General features: G+C 53.0%; 1 protein-coding gene across 2 annotated transcripts in view; it reads right to left on the bottom strand.

Annotated features, from left to right (window-relative positions):
• CCDC158 (coiled-coil domain containing 158) overlaps positions 1 to 20783 on the bottom strand; it is a 1731209-nt gene that overhangs the window by 375800 nt on the left and 1334626 nt on the right. The gene's annotated exons all lie outside the window — the stretch shown is intronic.

Below are 20783 nucleotides of genomic sequence, written 5' to 3'. Positions count from 1 at the left end.
AGAAAGTCTGTCAGTAGGACCGGTTCGGACCCCTCCGGGGACTGCAACAGGGCCGGTTCGAGCCCCTCCGGGGGCGGAAGCAGGACCGGTTCAGACCCCTCCAGGGGCAGCAGCAAAACCGGTTCGGACCCCTCCGAGGACGGCAGCAAGGCCGGTTCGAGCCCCTCCGGGGGCGGAAGCAGGACCGGTTCAGACCCCTCCGAGGACGGCAGCAAGGCCGGTTCGAGCCCCTCCGGGGGCGGAAGCAGGACCGGTTCAGACCCCTCCGGGGGTGAAGCAGCGGGCTCGGACTCCACTCGAGGCGATGAAGCAGGCTCGAACACCTCTCCGGGCGTTGTAGCAGGTTCGGACCCCTCTCGGGGCGATGAAGCAGGCTCGGCGCCTTCTCGGGGCGATGAAGCAGGCTCGGCGCCTTCTCGGGGCGATGAAGCAGGCTCGGCGCCTTCTCGGGGCGATGAAGCAGGCTCGGCGCCTTCTCGGGGCGATGAAGCAGGCTCGGCGCCTTCTCGGGGCGTTGTAGCAGGTTCGGACCCCTCTCGGGGCGATGAAGCAGGCTTGGCCCCCTCTTGGGGTGAGACAGCAGGCTTGGATCCCTCTTGGGGCGATGAAACAGGTTCAGGCCCCTCTCGGGATGATGAAACAGGCTTGGACCCCTTGCGGGGAGATGCAGCAGACTTGGACCCCTCTTGGGGTGATGAAACAGGTTCAGGCCTCTCATGGGGTAATGCAGCACGCTTGGAAGGCAGAGCAACAAGGTTAGAATTAAGGCGCAGGGAGGACAAAGATTGTACTGCCGTGGGCTTGATACTTTGAGCCAGAAGCTCCTGCTTTTGTTTCTGGAGGGGCTGCTTAGAGAGGGCACAGGCAGTTCTAGGACGTCTAGGGAAGGTGCTCGTTAGTGTCTTAAGTGCAGCTGTGGGAAGCAGAGCTCTGCTAGAGTTAATTACTTCTCTCAGCTTTCGTTTCTGAGGCTCTAGCGTGGAAGTTATAGAAGGCTTCTTAACCTGGTGAGTTCTAAGATTTTCAGAATTAATACTTGTTTCCTGGTAGCAAGTTTTTTCAAAAGTGTCCAGAGATGAAGTGCTAGAATGCTTAATCCACAAACTGCTACATGAAATAGTGTTGCTAACTGGGCCAGAAGCTGAACGCCCGGTAGTAGAACTAGCTGAGCTTTTGGGAGAAACAGATGGCCCGTTAGCTTTGCAGCGGGGGCAGGGTTCGCCTGGAGGCAAAAGGCACGGAAGACAGGAACATTTCCACCATCCTGGCTGTGGAGTAGAACAGTTTAAACACTCTTGATAAACAGAGACATTTCTCTTATTGCAGTTACTGCACAACCAGTGTTCCTGACCAGCAAGTTGACAGGCTAGACAGTTCTGATAGCTTAGGTAATTCAAGGTCTGACAGGAATTGCAGGTATAAAACTTTGAAGGAGGCATCTTGTAATAGGGAAAAAAAAAGGTTGACTCACCGGTTTAGCACACAGAGCTATCTCTTCCCCTGGAAATTTATGGCTTCGGCATACTGTTACGCTTGGGCTGAGTTCAGGGGTAGTGAACACCACCCAAAGGGGTGGCTCCAGGTGGAGAGAGACAGGGATGGCTGGAAACCGTGGCTGGGTCAGGGCAGACAGCAAGAAGCAGTGTCTGGGTCTAGGCTGGGTCAGGGCAGGCGGCAGAGCAAGGCAGGTCAGAAGGCCCGTAGGCCACACACACACAGACGGCCCGTAGGCCAGACACCGTAAGCGGGGCAAGGCAGGTCAGAAGGCCCGTAGGCCACACACCGTGAGTGGGGCAAGGCAGGCCAGAAGGCCCGTAGGCCACACCCACACAGAAGGCCCGTAGGCCACACACCTATAAGCGGGGCAAGGCAGGTCAGAAGGCCCGTAGGCCACACACACACACAGAAGGCCCGTAGGCCACACACCGTAAGCGGGGCAAGGCAGGTCAGTAGGCCCGTAGGCCACACACACACACAGAAGGCCCGTAAACCACACACCGTAAGCGGGGCAAGGCAGGTCAGTAGGCCCGTAGGCCACACACACACAGAAGGCCCGTAGGCCACACACAGTAAGCAGGGCAGAGAGCCCGTAGGCCAAACACACACAGACAATAGAGCAGAGGGCCCGTAGGACCGCATGCACAGTAAGCAAGGCAGGGCAGGGCAGAAGGTCCGAAGACCATACACAGCACAAGGTAGAAGGCCCGAAGGCCGCGCAGGGCAAGGCAAGACAAGACAAGGTAGAAGGCCCGAAGGCCGCGCAAGGCAAGGCAAGACCGAAGGCCCGAAGGCCACCAAGACTAGGCTAGACAAGACAAGGTAGAAGGCCCGAAGGCCGCGCAAGGCAAGGCAAGACAGAAGGCCCGGAGGCCGCGCAAGGCAAGGCAAGACAGAAGGCCCAAAGGCCGCGCAAGGCAAGGCAAGACAGAAGGCCCAAAGGCCGCGCAAGGCAAGGCAAGACAGAAGGCCCGAAGGCCACGCAAGGCAAGGCAAGACAGAAGGCCCGAAGGCCACGCAAGGCAAGGCAAGACAGAAGGCCCGAAGGCCACGCAAGGCAAGGCAAGACAGAAGGCCCGAAGGCAGGGCAAGGCAAGACAAGGTAGAAGGCCCGAAGGCCACGCAAAGCAGGCTAGAGCAGGGAGCCCAGGTGAGCTCGATGCCGAAGCACCGAGGCAACTGTCAGGCAGGGTTATAAGGGCACACCCAGAGCATAGAGTGGACAGAGGAGATGGACTGGGCCTGTCAGGAAAGCCAGCTCTAGAGGGACCCCTGGTGGTGAGGCGGTTGCACAGCAGCCACAGCCGTAACACATATAGGTCTTGTAGGTCTTTAAAACTCCGCACTCCAGCATTTTGGACATCCCACAGGTGTGATACCTTTACCAGCCCACTTTGTTCCCACTTCTGAAACACTGGACTTAATAGCCCGGCCTCGAATTGTGGGTTCCCCCGTAATGTCAGAAACTGCAAATGCACACCTTGACTGGCCATTTTCTCTCTACTCAAACAGGACCAAGCTTTTCGGCATGCTTGTAGTAGCATACTATTCTTATAAGCAACAGGTATTTCCGTACCTCGCAGTTGTAGCAGATTTACAGGTTTGTAAGGAAATAGCCACGCCTTAATGAAAACATAAGGAGTGTAGGAACTCGTGCCCTGTATCCAGTCTTGCACATGTCGTAAGAGACACGCTAAATTGTAGTCTCTCCAGTTAGGACACGAGAGACCCCCCTGATCAAACGGGCGCATCAAAGATCTGAGAGATACTCTCGCCCTGCATCCTCCCCAGATGAAGTGACGTATTAATCTGTTTATATGCTGTATCTCGCCTTTAGTCAACCAAAAAGGAATCTGCTGGAGCACATATAACCAGCGAGGTAGTTCCATCATTTTTAGCAGACTAATTTTCCCCATTAAAGACAGGGGAAGCGAGGCCCAGACCCGAAATCTGCTTTCCATTTTGTCAAGGAGCGGTCGAATATTTGCCCTACGGAGCTGTTCTACTTCTCTAGTTAATTGTATTCCAAGGTAGCGCATAGTCTGGTTTACCCACCGTAATGGGAATGCCCCTTCCCATCCCTCCTTCACACCATTCCCTATGTCCATCGCCTCCGATTTCTCGACATTAATTTTTAACCCCGCGAATGCACCAAATAATTCCTGATGCCGTAACACTTTCGGTAACGACTCTTGTGGCCTTGTCAGAAATACTAACACGTCATCTGCGAATGCAGAGACTTTAAATTCCTGTGATCCCGTCTGGAAGCCTGTGATGGAGGCATCCTTCTCGATTTTGCGTAATAAGGGATCAATAGTTAAAATGTATAATAACGGGGAGAGGGGACACCCTTGTCGTGTCCCCCGATATAGTTGAAAGTCTTCGGACAGTTGACCATTGGCTATAATGGCCGACTTCGGAGCGTCATATAACATCTGAATATTTCGCAGTATGTCTCCCTGAAACCCGTAGCGACCTAGCACCGAAAATAAATAAGGCCAGGAGACCCTATCGAAGGCCTTCTCCGAATCAAACCCTACGATCAAGGCCGGTAAACTTGAGGTCTTGCATTCCTCTAGGGCTATTAATAGTTTGGTAAGATTTGTAGTTATTGACCTCCCCCTCACGAAACCAACCTGATTTGGTGTAATAATGGCTGGGAAAACTAAGCTCATGCGGTCGGCTAATATCTTAGCAAAAATTTTTGCCTCATAATTAAGCAAAGATATCGGTCTATAGGACGATGTGAAAGCCGGATCCTTACCCGGCTTTTCTAGCACAGTAATATAGGCCCGAGTGAAACCGTCAGGGAAGTGCTGACGTTGTTGTGCCGCTTTAAAAAATTGCAAAAGATCAGGGGCAAGTTGATGTAGTAGAGTTTTATAATATTCCGCACTGAAGCCATCAGGCCCCGGCGCCTTACCCCGTTTACTAGCTTGAATGACACCCACTACTTCCAGCAAACTGATGGGTTTATTTAGTTGGTCCAGCTGCTCCGTACTAAGGCGTGGAATTTGAATATCGCTAAAAAACTCTTTTTCGTGGTCTGGTCCCCCCTTTCTATCATCTGTATAAAGCTGGACATAAAATTCCCTAAACGCTGCACATATGTCTGAATTCTTGCTGATGGGAACTCCCTTACTGTCCCTTAGGTGGGCAATATAAGATTTCCCCCGAGCTAGCTTGGTCATATTTGCCAAGACCCTTCCGGCTTTATTTCCGAATTGAAACAGTTTATGTTCCCTGTAAAGCAATGCCTGTTGTGCTTTTTTATGCAGCCACTCGTTTAAAGAGTGCAGAATGGCCTGATATTCCGCCCTGTTCTGTACAGTATTAGAACTAGCCAGGTTAGACTTAGCTAATTGCAGTTGGGTCTCTAATCGTTTTATATGAGCGTGCATGTTTTTAGAGCGAGCTATCTGATAGGCCAAAATTTCCCCCCTCATAACGGTTTTCCCTGCCTCCCAAAACAATGTTGGGTCTTCTTTATGCTGTTGATTGAAAAGGTCATACTCCCTCCATTTCGCCTTTAGGAAGTCTTGGAATTTTTGATTATCCACTAAGTAACCCGGGAATTTCCACATGTTATTTCCTGGAGCCTGTACGTTGCCTATGACATCTATCCCGATAATAGCATGATCTGAAATTTCAATAGGTCCTATAGTCGCTTTCCCTATCTGCGGAAATAACGCCTCCGCCACCAGTATATAGTCTATTCTAGACATTGTAGCGTGTGCTCGGGAAACGTGGGTGTAGTCCCGTTCCGTTGGGTGGAGGGTTTGCCATATGTCAATCAAATTTAGTTCGTCACAAAGAAATTCAATGCCTTTTTTCTTCCCACCCCCTCTAGCATCTCCCGTTCCTGTCCTATCCAGAGTGGGGTCATGTACACAATTGAAATCCCCCAGAAGAATCAGCGACCCTTTAGTGACCTGAATTAGTTTAGCTACCAAATTCTGAAAAAAAGAATGAGAGTAGGCATTTGGTCCATATACAGAGCAAAAAGTGTATTCCCGGCCCTGAATTTTCCCAGCCACTATTAAAAATCGACCCTGATCGTCGCTTACTAGACCAGTGACGTCTAGGGAGATACTCTTATGTACCAGTAAGGCAATTCCCGCTTTCCTATGATCTGCAGGGGAATAAAAACACTGTCCCACCCAACTTCTTTTTAGTTTTTTACTTTCTTCTTCAGTCAGATGCGTTTCTTGTAAACTCGCTAATTTAATTTGTTTCCGTTGTAGAGCGCTCAGTATTTTTTGTCTTTTTATTGGTGATCCTATGCCTCCGACATTCCATGACCCACATCTGAGAGTAGTCATGTTGTGCCACTCTTAATTTCCCTTTGTGATAGCTGCCATAGTTCAAGAGAACCTCGAGGCCCCCCAGCCTGGACCCCCAGATCCATATAATCAACAATCTTCATTATACCTCGGTCTTGATGGTCCACCCCTCTACTAAGTCCCCCTACCCTTCCCATCCCCCTCCCACCCCATCCTCCCCCCCCCCCCTCGTTCCACCCGCTTCCCTGGAATCCTAGACTGCTCGTGGGTTCGAAAATCCACCAGCCCCCACCTTAAGTGGGTTCGAGGTCCGTGTAGTATGCGCTCAGGAGCTTCACCCACTATGTTGATCAGCTCCCCCTGGCCTCACGTAACAGGTTCTATTTGTTTTATGTTTGCAAAGTATACCTGGCAATAGTGTCTAACATGCCCCTCCATTACCCTTTACTGTGTCAGGTTTGTTTGTTGTATTTTGTTAGTAATTTTTTATTTTTTTTTTCCGTTTTCGTTGCCGCTTCTCGAGTTGTTGTCCTCTACACCAACTATGAGGACTGCTTAGGTGGCCGGATTAGCATCGCTATTTCCCCTTGATGCTTAACATCACTACTGCCCCTTAAGGCAACTCGGCCCTAGTCAAAAAGACACCTAGAATCACTATCACACTCTAGCGTTAACTGAACTAAATTCTATAGATCAACTGTCAACTTGGAAGTCCAACTTGGGATTACCTCCATTTAGTCCAGTCTTTCAAAGTTTCAGAACCTCTGAAGGTATATCAACCGGAAACTTTTCACACTGTCCATATTATTCAGTAACTGCATCAGACTCTAGCAGCTTGATCCTCTGTCGATGCACCCTATTCCCCCTTCCTGGTGCAGATGACCTCCGTACCGTAAACTTTACAGTTCATGTGTGTCCCTTGCTATTGTGGAGCCAGTCCGCAGCTTTTTGAGGAGATGCGAAAGTGTGAATCTTGCCTCCACTCCAGATCTTTAACACTGCCGGATACTGCAGAGCAAATCGCGTATTCTGGTTATAGAGATCCTGGCATGTTGGAGAAAATAGTTTTCTTTTTGCAGCCACCGCTGCGGAAAAGTCCTGGAAAATTATTATTTTGTGTTCCTTGAAAGTCACTGATTTACTTTTTCTGTACGCTGTCAGGATGGCCGCCCTCTGCCCCCAGTCCAGAAATCTGGCAATAACCAGTCTAGGCCTGCTTTCCACCTCCTTCCTGGGTCCCAGTCTGTGAGCTCTTTCTATTTGTAGCTTGCCTTGCAGCTCCGGTATTTGCAGCGCCTGGGGTAACCAGTCTTCCAACGTGTGCTTAAGATCAGAGTCTGCTATTACTTCAGGTATGCCGAGGAATTTTAAATTGTTTCTTCTTGACCTGTTTTCCAGGTCCTCTAATTTTTCCTCAGCTCCTTTTATGGCTGTTTCCAGTGCTGTTAGTTTTGCAGTCAGCGCCATATTGTCTTCCTCAACGACAGAGATCCTGCCCTCGGCGATTTCGATTCTGTGTCCTAAGTCTCCCAGGGTTTCTTTCAAAGCGGCAAAGTTCTCATTTATGCCCTCAAATTTGTTATCCAGAGCGGCTACCACCACCGCGGTGAGTTTCTCTATGCCCCTCTCTTCACTTGCTAGGATTTCGACGGAGCTGCTGCCGTCCGCCATTTTTTTCTTCCGCTCCAGCCGGTTTTCCCTTATCTTTCTTGGGTGCTTTCGAAGCCATCCTCCTTGCTGGTAAGTGCACAAGTGTACCGGATTGTCGCCGCGGTGTTCCCCCTGTAGGAGCGTTCGATTTCGGCTCCAAGGAGCGCTTTAGTCAGCTGTATTTTTTAGTTTGCGGGGTGAAGCTCCCGGAGCTTAGGCGATCGCGTCTCGCCTCGCTCACCGCATCACGTGACCCCTCATTCTTATCTTTAAGCAGGCATTTGACGAACCTGCACGCCGGGCCACTGCCACCTCTGACCTCCTGCAGCTGCGTCAAGGGACTCGTCCCTTGGCCGAGTATGCCATGGAATTTAGAACCCTCGCCCAAGAGGTGGGGTGGCAAGACGGTAGTCTCCGGGCAATCTTTCTGGAAGGTCTTTCTGGACGAATTAAGGACGATATCGCAGCCCGAGAGATCCCCGAAGACCTCAATGCCCTGATTGAGATGGCCACCCGGGTCGACCGACGCTTGCAACAGAAGGCACAGGAATCCCGCCAGAGGAGATCTAGCCCGCCCCACGCTTCATCTCGGCTACCTCCACCACAGAGGGTTTCTCGCCCTGAGGTCCCTGCCCCTGAGCCCATGCAATTGGGCCGGGCCCCGCTCTCCAAGGAAGAGAGACAGCGTCGACACTCGCTAGGCTTATGTCTGTACTGTGGCCAAAAGGGTCACTTTTTGGCACGTTGCCAAGAGCGGGTGGAAAACGCCAAGGCCTAGGAGGTCGGGGGGAGCTCCTCCTAGGTTGTACTACTGCTCCCCACTGTACGTTGCCGGTTGTCCTGGAATACCCAGGAGAGACTTTGGAGACTTCAGCCTTCCTGGACTCGGGCACCGAAGGCAACATAATTCAGGAACAACTAGTTACCCAGCTGGGGAATCCAACCGTGGAACGAGAGGTTCCTTTACAGATTACATCCATTCAAGGTACTCGTGTACCGGGACAAATCCTGACCTCCACGGTCCCGCTGACGGTCCGCACCGGGGCGACCCATGTGGAGGAGATAGCCTTCTTAGTACTGGAAAAGGCTATCCACCCCCTGGTGCTCGGACTACCCTGGCTTCGACGACACTCGCCTACCATCCAGTGGTCTACTATGCAGATCACCGACTGAAGTCCCTTCTGTATTAAACACTGCATGAAACTTCCTAGGCCGCCTGCTCTTCGTATTTCACAGGCTACACCAGCCACTCCCGCTATTTGTGAGGAAGTCACAGATGCCTCCTTCAAGACCGAAGCAGACAGGTCATCACACTATCTGTCGGACTGCATAGTCGAGAGCCCAGGCCAGAATGCTCGAGTCAAGGTCCTGTCTCGACCTTCAGAGCCTAAAGAATCCTTGGGAACTCTCCGGTCTATCCTGGACCCCTGGAAGGTCAGCTTAGCTTCCACGATGACGCATCCCGAACCCAAGACGGTGGTCCCTCGGAGATCCCGCCGGGCAGTCTTGTCTTGGGCTCACGAGTCCCTCACCGGAGGTCATGCTGGTCGAGCTGCCACCTTGGACCTAGTCACCTGATTCTACTGGTGGCCAACGGCCAGAAGGGATGTGCGCCTTTTTGTTGACTCCTGTCCTGTTTGCGCACTGCAGAAGCCACTGGCGGGTAAACCCTGAGGGCTTCTCCAGCCATTGCCCATCCCGGTGGAGCCATGGACGCACATCTCCACTGATTTCATCACAGATCTTCCTATGTCTAAAGGAAACTCGGTCGTATGGGTCACCGTCGACCATTTTTCTAAAAATAGCTCATTTTGTTCCCCTGCCAGCTCTGCCGTCTGCCCCGGAACTTGCCAAGCTCTTCACCCAACACATATTTAGGCTTCATGGCCTACCTCAAGATATCGTATCGTATCGAGGTCCACAATTCACCGCCCGCTATTGGAGAGCCCTACGTAAACACTTCCATGTTCAGCTTAGCCAGTCCACCGCGTTCCACCCTCAAAGCAATGGGCAGACAGAAAGCACGAATCGCACGCTCAAGACCTTCTTACGTTCTTTCATGAACGAGAAACAGGATAACTGAGCTGAGCTGCTCCCATGGGCAGAATTCTCCTATAACAACCACGTCCACTCTTCCGCGGGAAGCTCCCCCTTCCTGCTAGTTTATGGGAGGCAACCCCGGCCTTCTCTGCTCTCGCCGGATCCTAGCTCCTTGCCCGCCGTACAACTCTCTGCTCACCAGTTGCGTTCCTTATGGACTTTAACTCAAAGGAATTTGAAGAAAGCCGCCCTTGCTACCCGATGGTGGGTCAATAAATATTGCCAGCCAACTCCTGTCTTCTTACCTGGGGATCGGGTATGGTTGAGTACCAGGAACCTGCAGTTCCGGGCCCCATCTTGCAGACTTGCCCCGCGGTTCTGTGAACCCTTCCGAGTGGCCGAGCGCATCGGAGCTGTCTCCTACCGGCTATGCCTGCCCCCCTCCATGCGTATCCATAACATTTTTCACGTTTCCCTCTTGAAGCCTCTTGTCCTCTCTAGGTACCACTCGAAGGCGCCTGACTCATCTGATCCCTCGGTGTCAGGAGAGATAACTTAGCAAGTCCGAGAAATCCTCGATGTCCGGTTTAATCAGCGTCGATGGGAATATCTGATCTCCTGAGAGAACTGCGGCCCCGAGGAGAATACCTGGGAGCCAGCTCGCAACATCCTGGATAAGGATCTGCTCAAAACCTTTCATCAAGAACATCCAGGTAAACCCAGGTCTGCTAAGAGGGGGCGTAAAGGAGGGGGTACTGTTGCGGTCCGGTCCGTGAAGATCACGTCCCGGTCCTTACTTCGAGGGTTCCTGCCGGCTGAGAACAAAGCAGAGTTGGGATCTGAGCGTCCCCGCGGGGGAGACGCCATTGCTGGCCTGCCTCTAGGCGCGCGCGCGCGGATGCCCCGCGCTTATCTAGACAGTTTCCCGCCTGAGGGTGGTTCCGCCCCCAGTCTGACGTCAGACGCCGTGGCCTACTTAGGGCCACCGCGGACACCCGATCAGTGCCTTGCAACAAGGTTGCTTCGGTCCCCTGTTGCCTCGAGCTCCGGAGTCTGCCAGCGTCCTGGCTACTCCATTCCTGCCTGCCTGCCTGCCGGTTCCTGCCTGCCTACAGTCCATGCCGGTTCCTGCCTGCCTACAGCCCAAGTCAGGTTCCTGCCAGCCAGCCCAAGCCGGGTTCTTGCCAGCCAGCCCAAGCCGGGTTCCTGCCAGCCAGCCCAAGCTGGGATCCTGCCAGTCAGCCCAAGTCGGGTTCCTGCCTGCCTGCCTGCCAGTTCCTGCCTGCCTACAGTCTGTGCCGGTTCCTGCCTGTCTACAGCACAAGCCGGGGTCCTGCCAGCCGACCAAAGCCGGGTTCCTGCCAGCCAGCCCAAGCCGGGTTCCTGCTAGTCAGCCCAAGTCGGGTTCCTGCCTGCCTGCCTGCCAGTTCCTGCCTGCCTACAGTCTGTGCCGGTTCCTGCCTGTCTACAGCACAAGCCGGGGTCCTGCCAGCCGACCAAAGCCGGGTTCCTGCCAGCCAGCCCAAGCCGGGGTCCTGCCAGCCGACCCAAGCCGGGTTCTTGCCAGCCAGCCCAAGCCGGGTTCCTGCCTGCCTACAGCCCAAATCGAGTTCCTGCCTGTCTACAGCCCAAACCAGGCCTCTGCTTGTCTTCCGCCCAAGCCGGGTTCCAGCCCATCTACAGCCCAAGCCGGGTTCCTGCTTGCCTACAGCCCAAACCGGGCCCATGCCTGTCTTCAGCCCAAGCCGTGCTCCAGCCTGTCTACAACCCTTGCCAGATTCCTGCCTGCCTCAACCAAGCCTGATACTCATCTGCCTCCTCTCTATCGACCGCCTCGCCTAAGTCCCAGCAGTCAGGCTCCTCCCGGGGGGGTTCCAACTTCCAGGGTGAAGCTGTTTCTACCTGCCCGCCAGGAGTCTGCCTCCCGGCCTGTTCAGTTGAGACCAGTAAAGTCCTTCCCAAGTCTCCTGTAGGCCGGCCCAAGGGTCCACTAGCCCCGTATTCACAACAGTAAGTAGTAAGATTTCAGTTTTGTCAATGTTTAGTTGAAGCTTACTGTGGAAAAGTCACTGATTTTCTGAATTTCTACAAATGGACACCAGGCCCATAGTATTGGGCCAAGTAGTGTTTTTGGGAATGAAGAACTGTGTGTTGTCTGAAGTCTGTATATATTTTGTAAGTTACTCCTAAACATGTAAGGATTCTGCACAATGGGGCCAAGTAAATATTAAATAATGTGATAAATAATGTAGATCCCTGGGGTACACCGAGGAAACTGCAACCCAATCAGAAAAAACAGGGTCAATCCTTATCTGTTGAGCTCTTTCAAACAGGTAATAAGTGAATCATGGAACAAAGTCAGTATGGCCTTACTTGTTGCGATTCCGGGCCGCCCCGGACTCGCCACTCACCGGCTCGCGGACTGGCGCGGGTCCCGCGCTCCCCAGGGCCCCGGGGACGCCGGCGACCGCAGGCCCGGCGCTTCCACAGCTCGCCCGGGTCTGCAGCTGCTTCTCCTGCCGCTTCCCTGCCTCGCCGGAGCAGCCGGCGCCTCGCGGCGCTAAGCCCCGCCCCTTAGACGCGCGCACGGGTCTCTCTCTGATATTTAAAGGGGCCAGCGCGGGAAACCTTGGGGACGCCCCTGGATGACGTCAGACGCCCCCAGGGCACTTAAACCCTGCAGCCTGACCTGAACGTCGCCTTGCAACGAGGTTCCCAGGTTCCTTCCTGTCTCCAGTTGCTGCGTTCCTGTTTGTTGTCTTCTTCTGGCTCCTGACCTCGGATCGGCTTACGTTTTCTCTTGGCTTCTGACCCCGGACTGGCTTTTGGTACTTCCTGGCTTCTGACCTCGGACCGGCTTGCATTGACCCTCTGGCTTCTGACCTCGGACCAGCTTACGTTGACCCTCTGGCTTCTGACCTCGGACTGGCTTTCGGAGATCCACTGATTCCTGACTCTGGACTGGCGAGCAACGACCCTTCGGCACTCGACCTTGGACTACAGCTGACCAGGCCCCCGCGGGCCCACCTAAGTCCCAGCGGCCGGGTCCCTACGGGCTCCTCCTGGGGGGACTCCGGCTTCCAGGGTGAATCCCCTAAGTCCCAGCGGCCGAACTCCTACGAGCTCCTCTCGGGGGAGGATCGGCTTCCAGGGCGAAGGTTCTCTCAACGCAGTGCCGGCACCATCTTCACCTCCTTCCTCGCCAGAGCTCTTGGTCGCATAGGGCTCCCAGAGTTCCACCTTCGGCCAGTTGCCCGTCTGTCCTCGCCGCCTCCCGGTCGGGGTCACTGCTGCACGCAACTACAGCAGTTCTTCCACCGGCTCCGATCGGCCCAAGGGTCCACGAATCCAACAGATTGCAAGGCCATGGACCCGGCGGACCTAGCTGGCCTAAAAGCCATTCCAGGCATAGCCCAGAAGCTGCAGCAACAGCAGTCCTGTCTGGATACATTGATGTCTGCCGTACAACGCCTGGCGGATCGCGTAGATGGGAACCCCACTGTTCACTCCGCAGCCTCCACTTCTCAGGCCTACCCGGGTTCTCCCGTCCCGGTGCAGATGCCAGCACCCCCTAGGTACTCTGGAAACCCGAAGGCGTGTCGGGGGTTCCTCAACCACTGTTACATCCGTTTTGACCTCCTGCCAGCACAATTCACTATGGACCGAGCGAAGACGACCTACATCATTTCCCTTCTGGACGGGAAACCGCTGACTTGGGCCTCCTCCCTTTGGGAACGCCAAGATCCTCGCTTAAATAATCTTGTGCAATTTGTCAAGGCATTCCGGAGGATCTTTGATGAGCCATCTCGGGCCTCCACCGCCGCCTCTGAGCTGCTCCAGTTGAAGCAAGGTAATCGCTCCCTAGAGGAATTTGCGATGGAATTCCAGACCCTGGCCACCGAGCTGGCCTGGGGCGAAGATAGCTTGCATGGCATTTTTCTGGAGGCCCTATCTCCTCGGCTCCAGGATGAGCTTGCGGCCCGGGATCTTCCAGACAATTTACAGGAACTCATCGAGCTGGCTGGACGGGTGGATCGGCGCATCCAGCGTCGGTTCCGAGAGTGAAGGTCCACCCAGGGGCTTTCTGCCCGTCGAACCACGCCACCCCGGGGTCGTACCCCTCCAACCGCGGCAGCTGCCTCCCCGTCCGAAGAACCCATGCAGCTGGGTCGGGGTCCTCTCTCGGCCGAGGAACGAAGGCGCCGACGTTCACAGGGTCTATGCCTCTACTGTGGTGGTAACGGGCATTTCCTGGCGCACTGTACCGAGCGTCCAGGAAACGCCAGAACCTAGAGTCAGGAGGGGAGTTGACTCTAGGCAGTATCTCTCCAGACTCCCCATGCACGGTTCCAGCTAAGCTCTTGCTCCCAGCAGGAGGGTTCGACACCCAGGCTCTAATTGACTCGGGCTCTGGGGGGAATTTTATCCTCCGGGACCTGGTACAACAATTGCACCTCCAAGTCTTGCCGCAGGAGCCTCCGTTGCGAGTATCGTCCATCCAGGGGGTTCCCCTTCCTGGCTCCATCACCACTCGTACAAGCCCTCTTCAGTTGCAGGTCGGGCTCCTTCATAAGGAGGAGATCTCTTTCCTCATCCTGGAGAGATCTATTCACCCCCTCATCCTCGGACTGCCCTGGCTAAGAAAACACTCGCCAGTCATAGACTGGCACTCGCTTCAGATTACGTCGTGGGGGCCAGCCTGCTTCCACACTTGCCTCCCTGCCTGCCCGCTTCAGACGCTTCCACTCCTTACAGCCCCGCTGACGGTACCGCCTCCGTACCAGGCCTTCAAGGATGTCTTCTCGAAAGAAAAGGCTGAGTTGCTCCCGGAACATCGCCCTTTCAACTGTGCGATTGATCTGCTGCCGGACACCATACCTCCTCGTGGCAGAGTTTACCCCCTGTCCCTGCCTGAGACCAAGGCCATGTCGGCCTACATCAAGGAGAATCTTGATCGAGGATTCATACGCCCGTCGAAGTCCCCGGCAGGGGCCGGCTTCTTCTTTGTAGCCAAGAAGGATGGGTCCCTGCGGCCCTGTATCGACTACCGGGGCCTGAATCAGATCACCCGACGGGACCGCTATCCCTTACCCCTCATTCCAGAGCTCCTGGATCGGTTGCAGGGGTCCCGCATCTTCTCTAAGTTGGACCTTAGAGGGGCGTACAACCTCGTACGAATCCGACCAGGAGACGAGTGGAAGACCGCCTTTAACACCAGGGACGGCCATTACGAGTACCTCGTCATGCCATTTGGACTTTGCAACGCCCCGGCCGTGTTTCAGAACTTAATGAATGAGGTATTGCGCGACCTACTATACACTTCAGTAATTGTCTACCTCGACGACGTCCTAATCTTCTCCCAGAACCTGGAGGAACACCGCCAACACGTACGCCATGTGCTGCTTAAGCTACGAGAGAACCGGCTGTATGCCAAGCTGGAGAAATGCCAGTTTGAAAAGGAGTCCTTGCCCTTCCTAGGGTACATCGTCTCATCGACCGGTTTCCGTATGGACCCCGAGAAAGTCACAGCGATCCGGAAGTGGCCCCAACCCATGGGTATAAAGGCGCTCCAATGCTTCCTGGGTTTCGCCAACTTTTACCGCCACTTCATCCCGCAGAATTCCAGCTTGGTGGCCCCCCTTACGGCCCTCACACACAAGGGTGCTGATGCCCGTAATTGGCCTCCCACCGCCATACAGGCCTTCCAGAACCTAAAGGAGGCCTTCCTTCAGGACACTTGTCTCCGACATCCGGATCCAGCACGTCCGTTTGTGGTAGAAGTAGATGCCTCCAGTGTGGCCGTAGGGGCCGTGTTGTCCCAGATTTCTAGTGTGGGTAAGCTCCGGCCGTGTTCCTATTTTTCCCGGAAATTCTCGCCTGCCGAGAGGAACTATGGTATCGGGGACAAGGAGCTACTGGCCATCAAGTTGGCCTTCGAGGAATGGCGCCAGTGGTTGGAGGGGGCTCAACACCCAATTATGGTTTATACCGATCACAAGAACCTGGCGTATCTGTCTCAAGCACAAAGGCTCAACCCCAGGCAGGCGCGGTGGTCCCTCTTTTTTAGCCGGTTCAATTTCTCGCTCCGATACCGACCAGCATCCAAAAACATTAAGGCTGATGCTCTCTCCCACACCACTGAAATAGAAGATTCCTCTGAACCTCCTCAGTACATATTGGATCCGGCTAAAGTCCAGTTAGGAGCCACCGAACTAGTACCCGCTGGTAGGACGGTGGTTCCTCTCCGCTCGAGGAAAAAGGTGCTAGCTTGGGCCCACGACTCACTGACGGCGGGCCATCCCGGAATCTCTCGGACTCTGGAGCTTTTAACCGAGTTCTATTGGTGGCCACGGGTGAAGGAAGACGTCCGCCTGTATGTCCAGTCATGCCCCACCTGCGCTCAGCAAAAGCCGTTACCAGGACGTCCCTGGGGCCTGCTCCAACCTCTCCCGATACCTACGGAACCGTGGACGCATATCTCCACGGACTTTGTGGTGGAGCTGCCGCCGTCCCAGGGGAAAACGGTGGTTTGGGTCACCATTGACCGCTTCTCGAAGATGGCCCATTTCGTACCCCTAGCCAAGTTGCCTAAGGCGCCGGAGTTAGCGGAGCTGTTCATCCGACATATCTTCCGCCTGCATGGCTTACCGCAACACATCGCCCCGGACCGGGGACCCCAATTTACGGCGAAATACTGGCGGGCGCTCTGTCAGAAATTTGGGGTTCAAGTAGACTTGACCACGGCGTTTCACCCTCAGGGCAACGGCCAAGTGGAGCGCACGAATCGTATCTTGAAGACATTCCTTCGAGCCTTCGTAAGGGAACAGCAGGACAATTGGGCTACTCTTCTTCCGTGGGCGGAGTTCTCGTATAACCGCCATCGACACTCCGCCACGCAACAGTCTCCCTTCAAGATGGTATATGGGAGGGTCCCAAAGCCTCCACTCCCGCTATCTGTTCCTACCCCCTCGCCAGCAGCGCAACTGACAGCCAGCCAAATTCACCAGCTCTGGCTCTCCACGCAAGAGAAACTTCGTCACACTGCCGCGCGCTTCAAGGCATACGCGGACAAGTCTCGGCGACCCGCTCCCGTATTTCTGCCTGGTTCCAGAGTTTGGCTCAGTACTAGGAATATCCAGCTCCGGCTCCCGTCCATGAGGCTCGCGCCTCGTTACATTGGGCCCTTTCAAGTGGCTGAACGTGTTGGCGCAGTTTCCTACCGCCTGCGCCTCCCCTCCACTCTTCATATACATGACGTCTTCCATGTCTCCCTCCTGAAGCCGGTGGTCCTCTCCCGCTTTCATCCTTTGCCACCGCGACCTACGACCGTTACTGCGGATCCTGGGGTCACATACACGGTTAAAGAGGTGCTGGATGTCCGGTTCCGCCGTCATCGCTGGGAATACCTCCTGTCCTGGGAGGGTTATGGCCCTGAAGAGAACTCGTGGGAGCCCTCTGCCCACATACTCGACAAAGCGCTCCTTCATCAATTTCATTTGGCCCATCCGGATAAACCACGGCCCCCCGGGAGGGGGCGTCGGAGGGGGGGTACTGTTGCGATTCCGGGCCGCCCCCGGAATCGCCACTCACCGGCTCGCGGACTGGCGCGGGTCCCGCGCTCCCCAGGGCCCCGGGGACGCCGGCGACCGCAGGCCCGGCGCTTCCCCAGCTCGCCCGGGTCTGCAGCTGCTTCTCCTGCCGCTTCCCTGCCTCGCCGGAGCAGCCGGCGCCTCGCGGCGCTAAGCCCCGCCCCTTAGACGCGCGCGCGTCTCTCTCTGATATTTAAAGGGGCCAGCGCGGGAAACCTTGGGGACGCCCCTGGATGACGTCAGACGCCCCCAGGGCACTTAAGCCCTGCAGCCTGACCTGAACGTCGCCTTGCAACGAGGTTCCCAGGTTCCTTCCTGTCTCCAGTTGCTGCGTTCCTGTTTGTTGTCTTCTTCTGGCTCCTGACCTCGGATCGGCTTACGTTTTCTCTTGGCTTCTGACCCCGGACTGGCTTTTGGTACTTCCTGGCTTCTGACCTCGGACCGGCTTGCATTGACCCTCTGGCTTCTGACCTCGGACCGGCTTACGTTGACCCTCTGGCTTCTGACCTCGGACTGGCTTTCGGAGATCCACTGATTCCTGACTCTGGACTGGCGAGCAACGACCCTTCGGCACTCGACCTTGGACTACAGCTGACCAGGCCCCCGCGGGCCCACCTAAGTCCCAGCGGCCGGGTCCCTATGGGCTCCTCCTGGGGGGACTCCGGCTTCCAGGGTGAATCCCCTAAGTCCCAGCGGCTGAACTCCTACGAGCTCCTCTCGGGGGAGGATCGGCTTCCAGGGCGAAGGTTCTCTCAACGCAGTGCCGGCACCATCTTCACCTCCTTCCTCGCCAGAGCTCTTGGTCGCATAGGGCTCCCAGAGTTCCACCTTCGGCCAGTTGCCCGTCTGTCCTCGCCGCCTCCCGGTCGGGGTCACTGCTGCACGCAACTACAGCAGTTCTTCCACCGGCTCCGATCGGCCCAAGGGTCCACGAATCCAACATTACCCATGGCAAGTCTTGCCTCACATATCTGCTTCACTTTTTTGAAGGAGTTAATAAACATGTAGATAAAAGTGAACCGGTAGATATAGTGTATTTGGATTTTCAGAAGGCGTTTAACAAAGTTCCTCATGAGAGGCGTCTAGGAAAAGTAAAAAGTCATGGGATAGGTGGCGATGTCCTTTCGTGGATTACAAACTGGCTAAAAGACAGGAAACAGAGAGTAGGATTAAATGGACAATTTTCTCAGTGGAAGGGAGTAGGCAGTGGAGTGCCTCAGGGGTCTGTATTGGGACCCGTGCTTTTCAATATATTTATAAAAGATCTGGAAAGAAATACAACGAATGAGGTAAACAAATTTGCGGATGATACAAAATTATTCAGAGTAGTTAAATCACAAGCAGATTGTGATAAATTGCAGGAAGACTTTGTGAGACTTTGTGAGACTGGAAAATTGGGCATCCAAAAGGCAGATGAAATTTAATGTGGATAAGTGCAAGGTGATGCATATAGGGAAAAATAACCCATGCTATAGTTACACAATGTTAGATTCAATAGTAGGAACTACCACCCAAGAAAGAGATCTAGGTGTCATAGTGGATAACACATTGAAATTGTCAGTTCAGTGTGCTGCGGCAGTCAAAAAAGCAAAGAGAATGTTGGGAATTATTAGAAAGGGAATGGTGAATAAAACGGAAAATGTCATAATGCTCTGTATCGCTCCATGGTGAGACCCCAACTTCAATACTGTATACAATTCTGGTCACTGCATCTCAAAAAAGATATAGTTGCGATAGAGAAGGTACAGAGAAGGGCGACCAAAATGATAAAGGGAATGGAACAGCTCCCCTATGAGGAAAGACTAAAGAGGTTAGGACTTTTCAGCTTGGAGAAGAGACGGCTGAGGGGAGATATAATAGAGGTGTTTAAAATCATGAGAGGTCTAGAATGGGTAAATGTGAATCGGTTATTTACCTCTTTCGGATAATAGAAGGACTAGGGGGCACTCCATGAAGTTAGCATGTGGTACATTTAAAACTAATCAGAGAAAATTCTTTTTCACTCAACGTACAATTAAACTCTGGAATTTGTTGCATTTATTAGTTGTTTCATTTAATGTAATACCTTTTTTGTCTAATTTTATTCCTCAGTTACACCCCTTTTAATTTGATCTTCTTTCATTTTATTCCTTTCTTTCTATATTCTTTAATATTTTCTTACCCTTCATACCCTTTACACCAGTTTTCATTCATGTAATTAAGCAGCAGCGATTCCCTTGAGATTCCCCTTTTTTTTCATATCAGTATTCCACCTTCTTTCACAATATATGGTCGTCTGTTTTGATTATTTTTAATTATTTGTCTGTTTTTCAATAAAGTTGTTTCGCATTTACTTTTTTACGTCACACGCACTGAGTCACACCTCCTTCATTTAGATTGACATTTTTTTTGGCGCCAATAGTTTTGATAAATACCCACTGCAGCGATCTGTTTTTTTTCCTGTTTGTCTTGAGTGGAGATGGCACACGCTGACCAGCGGCATAATTGGTAAAAATCATTTTGTCACAATTGTAGCCTGTATTTACCACGCTTTTATGTTTTTACTTTGCACTGCTCCAGTAATGCCCCTCATACACTTTTCCAGATTAGCTAAGTTTTCCAGATGTTTCTATTGTCTTTTAAGTTTTTTTCATTAATGTTTTAACTAGTCAGTCACACCTCCGTTCACAGCCTGTAATCACTACGGTTTTATGTTCTCACTCCATATGTCCCTATTGTCTTTCATGTTTAACAAATCAGCCACACCTCCATTCACAGCGTCACAAAAATTATATACACAATTTTGCAAATGTCTTTTAACACTCACAACAAATGTTCACCTATAAAATTAAAATTAATGCATATATACGATGAGTTTGGCATGTCACAACTATTTTTTGTTTATTATTCAGTGGACACATTTCATTCATGCTTTGTTTCTCTTCCTCTTTGTTGTTCCTTTAGCGGCGCTAATGTTTTATCCAATATCATTTTCCCCCTTTTTTCTTCTTTTTAGTTTCATGTCAATATTTCCATACGTTGTTAAGCTAAGTGTTCAGATTAAGGCCTGGATTTATCAAAGTACGGTAAGTATCGCATGTGATAGCAAAAGGGGTGTGGTTTATGCAAAAATTCAGTTTATCACAATTTGCACTAATTACCTATGTGAAGAGCTAAGTTAGTGCAATAACATTAACTGAATTTGCGATAGGTGTCAGACCTGCTGTAGTTCCTGCATATGAGAGAGAGAGAGAGAGAGGCCATAATGTCATCCCCATAGGTAGGTATTTGTATCCCTATGGTAGGCCCACCTAGTAACTCGAGGTGGGGTTTAGGTATGAGTGTAGGGGGTTAGGGGCTACTTTGACTTTCTATGTGACACATACGAACAGAACAGTGGTCTCATGAAGATTTGATGAACTTTGGAGTGAGGAAGCTCACTCCAAGATGAGATTTGTGCAGTGTTCTCTCCACCTAGCTTGATGTTACCCAGGTAGAGAGCGCATCAAGCTAGACGATGTGGACGAGGAGCTTGGAAGACTCTCAACAAGACGAGGAGCTGGGAAGGTTCAGACAGTGGCACTGTCTCTCAGGGCGCCCTACACAGCCCACCGACATGGGCGGACCCCATGGGCTAGTCACGGACCACCCTGTCCCACTGCATGCCCTACACAACCTAGAGAGGCTGGTCATGGACAACGCAGAGAGCGGGAACATGAAGACATTGAACATCAGGAAACCACAG

Source organism: Rhinatrema bivittatum, chromosome 1 (assembly GCF_901001135.1).
Source record: "Rhinatrema bivittatum chromosome 1, aRhiBiv1.1, whole genome shotgun sequence".
Lineage (NCBI taxonomy): Eukaryota > Metazoa > Chordata > Amphibia > Gymnophiona > Rhinatrematidae > Rhinatrema > Rhinatrema bivittatum.
Note: the sequence above shows the minus strand (reverse complement) of the source record. Positions and strands in the feature narration are given on the sequence as shown.